General features: G+C 38.7%; 1 pseudogene; it reads left to right on the top strand.

Annotated features, from left to right (window-relative positions):
* The first annotated feature begins 792 nt into the window (after positions 1-792).
* Positions 793-1,962, top strand: LOC138158658 (mortality factor 4-like protein 1 pseudogene; annotated as a pseudogene).
* Positions 1,963-8,100: the final 6,138 nt, after the last annotated feature.

Here is an 8,100-nt window from a genome sequence, read left to right as displayed (position 1 = left end):
CTCTGTATATTCAAATTTACAAGTCCAATCCCTATCCACTTATTCCTTGTTAGATGACTGAAAGTCAAAGCAAAAAGAATTATGAGAGAATTATAAGCTCATAAAGAGGAAGATGATAATCATAATGATGAACATTTATATAATACCACATGCCAAGTACCGTGCTAAGTGCTTTACAATTATTTTTAATATATTTATTCACTGAGAATTTATTGGATGGCATAGAAATACAACACATTGTACTAGAATCTCAGGGGACAAAAAGATGTCTAAGACTTAGTCGTTACTTTGCAGAAATTTAAGTGGATGATATCTAATATGTTTATTAGTAGGAAATACAGCTAGTAAGTGCCTGAGTTTGGATTTGTACTCTGCTCTATCTTACTCTAGGCCCAAAGCTCTATCCACTGTGCCACCTAGCTAACAATAAGGAAACTGATACCAATAACATATTACATTTTTCAGCGTCTGTTCCCAAATGGCAGCTACCTTTGCAGCCTCCTAGGAAAATATGGGTTATATCTCCTTTCAAATTCTCTGCATTCTCCATACTGTAGCAGAATTTGCCATGTTCTTCTTAAAGACCTATAATCCTTAGAAAATCATCAGAGACTACTATGAACAGTTACAAGCTAACAAAAAAGAAAACACAAAAGAAATAAAGGATTACCTTTAAAAATATAAAATACCAGGCAGCAGAGGAGGCAGCAGCCGGGTGGTGGCGCTCCGCTGCAGGTCCCGGCCCCGCGTCTCCAGGCCACTCTCCGCAGCCACCCCGCTGCGAGCTCCGCCATGGCTCCGAAGCAGGCCCCGAAGCCCGAGTTTCAGGAGGGGGAGCGCGTGTTGTGCTTCCACGGGCCCTGCTGTACCAGGCCAAGTGCCTCAAGGTGGCCACGGAGGACAAGCAGGTGTGCTACCTGATCCACTACAGCGGCTGGAACAAGAACTGGGACGAGTGGGTGCGCGAGAGCCGCGTCCTCAAGTACTCGGAGGCCAACCTGCAGAAGCAGCACGAGCTGCAGCGCGCCAAACAGGAGCACCAGGTCGCGGGCCGGGCGCGAGGCGGCGGGGCGTCCTCCCTGCAGCAGCAGAAGCACATGGAGACGCTCTTCCAGAAAATCCACCTCACGCCCTCCACCTCTGCCGGGGCCGCCGCCTCCTCCCCGGCCCCAGACGCCCCTGCCGCCTCCACTTCGGCCGCAGCCACCTCCGGCATGGCCCAGACAGCCCCCGCCGCCCCCGCAGAGGCCCGGGCCGCAAGAGGCAGCAGAAGGCGGGTGGGGGCGACGGCGGCCTGCCGGCCCCAGCACAAGCGCGGCCCGGGATGCCCCGCAGCAGCCACGCCGGCGCATCCGCAGGGACCCCGCCTCCAAGAGCGGAGCGGCGGCCTCCACGCACGCCCAGCTGCGTGCAGATCCCCGCCGAGCTGAAGCCGCTGCTGGTGCGCGACTGCGAGCTGGTGACCAAGGAGGGCCGGCTCTTCGCGCTGCCCGCCGCCAAGAGCGTGGACGCCATCCTGGACGATTACATGGCCTTCCAGCGGGCGCGGAGCCATCGCGACAACGCCGAGTACGCGGCCGACGAGCTGGTGGCTGGCATCCGCGCCTACTTCAACGTGCTTCTGGGCACGTAGCTGTTGTACGAGGCCGAGCGGCTGCAGCACGACAGGGTGCTGGCCGAGCACCCCGCCGCGCCCATGTAGCGGCTCTATGACGGCCCGCACCTGCTGCGGCTGTTCGTGCGCATCGGGGCATGCTGGCCTGCGCGTCCTTCGACGACCAGAGCCTGGCGCTGCTCTTCGGCTACCTGCACGACTTCCTGTGCTTCCTGGCCCGCGACCCCGCCGCCTTCTTCGACGCGTCCGAGTACAAGGAGGCGGCCCCGGGAGGCGAGCCAGCAGAAGGCGGCCTGAGCGTGGCCGAGGCCACCGCCTTTCCGTCCTGCGCTTTGTTTGGTGCTTGAAGTCAGGGGACTCCGACCCGGGAAGCTGCCGGTTTTGGGATTGGGGTTTGGGCCGGATTTGGATTTGGGGGGTTTTGTGCTCCCATGAATATGCCAACTTTGAGCAACGGCGCGGTTGTATGTGTGTGGTGTTGGGGGCGGGGGTTCCAGTAGCTACTTTGCAACTCTTTGTTTTCTGAAATAAAATGGAAGAGGATCCCCAGTTCCCTTCCATTCCTGACATTGTTAGCTTTTCTTTGTTGTTGTTCACTCCAAAGCCTAACTAGGTGCCAGTGGTACATACAGATGTATAGTGATTTATTTGTTGTTCTTCCTAAAACTGGCATGTTTATTTTCAGCCTTGGTATACCTGCTTAATTGTATATTTTGCGTACCGAACCTAGTCACTAGGAAGTCATTATTATTGATAAGGGGGATGTGGTTAATGTAAAAATTACTTTTTTTTTTTCCTGCCATCATATTATTTCTTTACAAATATAGTAGTTTGCTTTTGGTTCACTTCAAGAAAAGCTTCTTGCTGGGCTCGAGATTCTTCTGGTTATAGATTCCTAGTTTAACTTGTAATCTTAAGTTCCAGAATCCAACTTATATTTGTGTGATACAGGGGTGATGCAAATCTCTGTAAAGGACATTTTTATGTTTTTTATGTGAAATATCCTGATTTACTGCTTTCATGAAAAAAAATGACCACTCAACCACAAACCCAAGAAGGTACTCTTGTACTTTAATAAAAAAAAAAAGCCTTAATAAATCATTTTGAAATTTAACTGGAAAAAAATATAAAATACCCAAGTAAGAGAACAACAAAAAGACATCTAAAATAATCCAACCTCAGAAAAATAAATTGAATTTCTAATAAAGGAACCAAAGGAGAATTCTCTCAAAATTTTTAAAGAATGACAAATATTAACACAACACAAACTAGTCTCAAAAATTAATAAGGCAGGGGTAGCTAGGTGGTTCAGTGAATAGAGCACTGGGCCTGGAGTCAGGAGGACCTGAGTTCAAATCCGGCCTCAGATACTTAACACTCACAAAAAAAACTAGCCGACTTTGGGCAAGTCACTTAACCCCAACTGCTCTCCAAAAAGCAAAAACATAAAATTTAATAAAACACTCTAGCAGGTTCTTTCTACGACACAAATGTAACCCTAACACTTAAATCAAGGAAGAATAGAGCATAGGATTGTTAATCAATACCATTAAATAATGTGGATTCTAAAGTTATAAATAAAAAGTCTGTCAAACAGATTATAGCAATTAATTGAAGAAATCATTACTTATAATTAAATTAGATTCATATCAAGGATGGAAGGACAGCTAAACTTTGAGAAAGCAATTAACATAATTATACACTAGAAACAAAACATCCAAAACTTCATGATTATATCAATAGATAGAGAAATGGTCTTTTTCAAAGGCTTTCCATTATGAACAACTATAAAATGTATAAAAAATTATGGGGTGATTAGTCTACCAAAGCACACAACATTCTTGCAGGAATTCAATTACAAAATATCTCTAAAAGAAATAGAGAACAACTTAAATAACTGGAGTAATATTCAGTGTTTATGATTGGATCATGCCAAAATAATAAAAATAAAAATACTACAAAAGGGAATTTACATTTTAATGCTAAAACAAACTATCAAAGGGATATTAGAAAGAACTTTATAAAATAATAACAAAATTCATTTGGAGGAACAAAAGAACTTGAATTATCAAGGGAAAAATAATTTTTGAAAAACTAAAAATTAAGAGGGAATAGAAATTCTAGACCTCAAGCTATATTGTTATTGAGCAGCTAGTGAAATCATTTGGCATTGGTTAAGAAAGAGAAATAGAACAATAGTACAGATTATACAACAGAGGATCAGAAACAATTACCTTAATAAGATAATCATTTAAAACTAGAAAATACAAGTTAATTAGGAAAGACTTCCTTAATTAATGAATGATGGGAAAATGGTTTGGCAAAAAATAGGCTTACAGCAGCAACTTTTACCATATTCCACAATAAATTCAAAATGGATATATGACCTGAATATTAAAGATTATACCATAAAATATAAAATTTGAAGATGATATACCTTTCTCCAGCTGTGGGTAGGAGATGAATTCTTAATCAATAAGAAGATAGAGGCAATTACAAAAGATAAAAAAAGATAGTTTCAATTATATGAAATTGAAAGCTTTCTTCCCAAACACAATTAATGCTTTTGAAATACAAAGGGAATCTGTTATATATTAGCAAAAATGACAAAAGATGGGAAATAGTCAATATTGAAGGGGTTTGGAAATTATGCAAGAAAAAACCCAGCAAAAATGTTAATAGCCTTTGACCAGAAACTCCATTGTTTGGAACATACCACAAGGGCATCATTGATAAAAAGAAAGTCACCAAATTATTTAGAGTAGCATTTTGTGTGTGTGTGTGTGTGTGTGAGAGAGAGAGATAGCAAAGAACTGGAAGCATCACCCATGATTGGGGAATGACTAACCAAATTATGGCAGATGAATGTGATGGAATATTAATGTGCTGTAAGGAGTGGTAACTGTGATGACTAAAGAGACTAAATTAAACACAACATAAACTGATATGGTGTAAAGCAAGTCACAAAAACAAAATACAAAATGAGCAAAATAATGTAAATGGAAAGAATCACTACCATAAACAATCAAAACTGAATATTGTGAAATTACAAAGAACAAGCACCCAAAGAAGAGAAGTGAGAAGATACCTTTCACCACTCCTTTCTGAAATTGGAAGCCCATGGATGTGAAACAGTACCTTCTTATTCAGATTTGGGTCAGAGTAGGGTGGTATGTGGCAGGTTTTGCCAATTGTTTTTTTCTCTTTTTCTTTTAAGAACTATTTTCTTTTGTTATAATGGATGGAGCTCTAGAATGGGAGAGAGCAAAGGATACAGTGGGAATTTTACAGCATATAAAAACAAAAACATCATATGAATTTCTTTTAAAAAAAACACTCCTGGCACAGATGTTGAAGCTTGAGTTCTGAGTTACTCTGCTTAATCAGTTCCTGCTGATCATTTCTTATAGCACATTTTTTTTACATTCACATACCATCACTTGTTCAGTCATTCCACAATTGATGGGCATGCCCTCAATTTCCGGTCCTTGGCCACCACAAAAAGAGCTACTATAAATGTTTGTGTACATGTGGGTTCTTTTCTCATTTTTATGATCTCTTTGGAATACAGGCCTAGAAGTGGTATTGCTGGGTCAAAGGGTATGCACAATTTTATAGCCCTTTGAGCATAGTTCCAAAGTGCTCTCTAGAATGGTTGGATCAGTTCACAGCTCAACCAATAGATGAATTAGTATTCCAATTTTCCCACATCTTCTCCAACATTTATCATTTTCCTGTTTTGTCATATTAGCCAATCTGATAGATGTGATATGGTACCTCAGAACTGTTTTGATTTTTATTTCTCTAATCAATAGTGACTTAGAGCATTTTTGTATGACTGTAGATGGCCTTAATTTCTTCGTCTGAAGACTTCCTGTTCATATCCTTCGACCATTTATCAATTCAGAATGACTTGTATTCTTATAAATTTGACTCAGTTCTCTATATATATTTTAGAAATGAGGCCTTCATCAGAGACACTGGCTCTAAAATTGTTTCCCATCTTTCTGCTTCCTTCTGCAGTGACTGTGCAAAAACTTTTCAATTTAATGCAATAAAAATCACATATTTTGCATTTCATAATGCTCTCAATCTTATATAGTCATAAATTCTTCCCTTCTCCATAAATCTTACAGGGAAACTGTTCCTTGATCTCCTAGTTTGCTTACTGTATCAGCCTTTATATCTAAATTGTGTACTCATTTTGACTTCATCTTGGTATAAGGTGTAAGATGTTGGTCTATGCCTAGTTTCTGCCATGCTAATTTTCCAGTTTTCCCTGAAGTTTTTGTTAAATAATGATTTCTTATCCCAGAAGCTTGAGTCTTTGGATTTATCAAACAGTAGATTACTATAGTCATTGACTATTGTATCTTGTATACCTAACTTATTCCACTGATCCACCACTCTATTTCTTAGCCAGTACCAAGTAGTTTTAATCATTACTGCTTTATAATACAATTTAAAATCTGGTCCAGGTAGGCCACCTTCCATTGCATTTCTTTTCATTAATTCCTTTGATATCCTGGACCTTTTGTTTTTCCAGAAGAATCATGTTATTATTTTTTCTAGCTCTATAGAATATTTTTTGGCAATTTGATTCATATGGCACTGAATAAGTAAATTAATTTAGGTGGAATTGTCATTTTTATTATATTAGCTTGACCTACCCATGAGTAGTTGATATTTTTTCCAAGTATTTAGATCTGACTTTATGTGTGAAAAGTGTTTTTTGTGTTCATATGTTTCCTGGCTTTGTTTTGGCAGGTAGACTACCAAATATTTTATAATGTCTACAGTAACTTTAAATGGAATTTGTCTTTTTATCTCTTGTTGTAGGGCTTTGTTAGTAATATATAGAAATGCCAACGATCTATGTGGGTTTATTCTATATTCTGCAACTTTGCTAATTTTTTTTTATTATTTCAAGTAGTTTTTTGCTTGATCCTCTAAGAATACCATCATATCATTTTCAAAGAGAGATAGCTTTGTTTCTTCTTTACCTATTCTAATTCTTTCAATTTCTATTTTCTTTTTTTGTTGCTAAATTAAAAATTTTAGTACAATATTGAATAACAGTGGTGATAATGTACATCCTTGCTTCCCCCCAAACTTATTGAAAATGCTTCTAATTTATCCCCATTACATATGCTTGTTGATGGTTTTCAATAGATGCTACTTATCATTTAAGAATACTTATCTCCATTTATTCTTATGCTCTCCAGTGTTTTTAATAGGAATGGGTATTGCATTTTGTCAAAAGGTTTTTCTGCATCTATTGAGACAATTATATGATTTCTATTAGTCTTATTGTTGATATGGTCAGTTATAATAGTTTTCCTAATATTGAATCAGTCCTGCATTCCTGGTATAAATCCTACCTGGTCATAGTAGTATATTGTCCTCAAGATAAACTTCTGTAATCTCTTTGATAATGTTTTATTTAAAAATTTTCTATCTATACTGATTTTTCTTTCTCTGATTTGGATCTTCCTGGTTTAGGTATCAGTACCATATTTATACCATAAAAAGCATTTGGTTGGACTCCTTCTTCACCAAATTTTCCAAATAGTCTATAAAGCATTGGAAGGAATTGTTCTTTAAATGTTTGATATAATTCTCTTGTAAATTCATCTGACACTAGTTCAGATATTATGCATTTTAATAGAATCATACTTAGTAGGTGTCATCCTAGTCTTCCTATATAGTACATTTCAAGAGTCAGACTCCTTTTTGTTCTTAGGAACCCTCTCTATCAAGACTTTAAGGAATGCTTACTTTGTGAATATTTGTGAGATTGACAAGGTAGCCAAGTGAGCTGCATCATTTGTTGTAACTAATTAACCTGGCAGAAGAGAACACTTAGCAAAGTCGTAGAATTCATAAAGCAAAGCATCCAGAGAAGAAACTGTTCTCCCATAGAATAACCCTTGATATTTTGCCCTGTTTTGTTAAAAGGAAGAATTATATCTTGTACAAATGAATCCAAATAATGGGGGATGAAAAATAAAATCTATCCCAGCCCAGATAACTTGAGAGACTTAAAATGAACCTCAGAAAAACATGGTGTTCAGAGCAAGATGGGTTAGAGTTCAGATGCTAATGACACAGGAACCCCTGTGAGCTGACTCAAGGATTTACATTTTTAATCATGTCCATTTAGTGCCTATTGAATTTCACTATAGAGACTAGAGAAATATTTTCCACATAATGTGGAAAGTGTACATCAGAGAAATCTGTTTGAACCACTCTCCAGAGCAAAGTACAGATAAGATAATTTTGCATTTATCATTCAAGTTAATTGTAATGAGTCTAAGCCTAATGAGCCTTACCTCTAAACTCCATTTAAGAAAATAGTTAATTGCTTCATTTTAATAAATGTTGGCAGAATGGCGAATATAACAATGACTGAACACTCAATTACGACAGAAGCTGGAAATTAAAGATAGACAGAACTTAATGAGATATATAATCTAAAAAAGCAA

Source organism: Petaurus breviceps, unplaced genomic scaffold, assembly GCF_028583685.1.
Source record: "Petaurus breviceps papuanus isolate PSGF00001 unplaced genomic scaffold, PetGlider_PUasm1.0 115, whole genome shotgun sequence".
In the NCBI taxonomy this organism is placed as follows: Eukaryota; Metazoa; Chordata; class Mammalia; order Diprotodontia; family Petauridae; genus Petaurus; species Petaurus breviceps.
The sequence above is the reverse complement of the archived record's forward strand: the minus strand, read 5'-3'. Positions and strand labels throughout refer to the sequence as shown.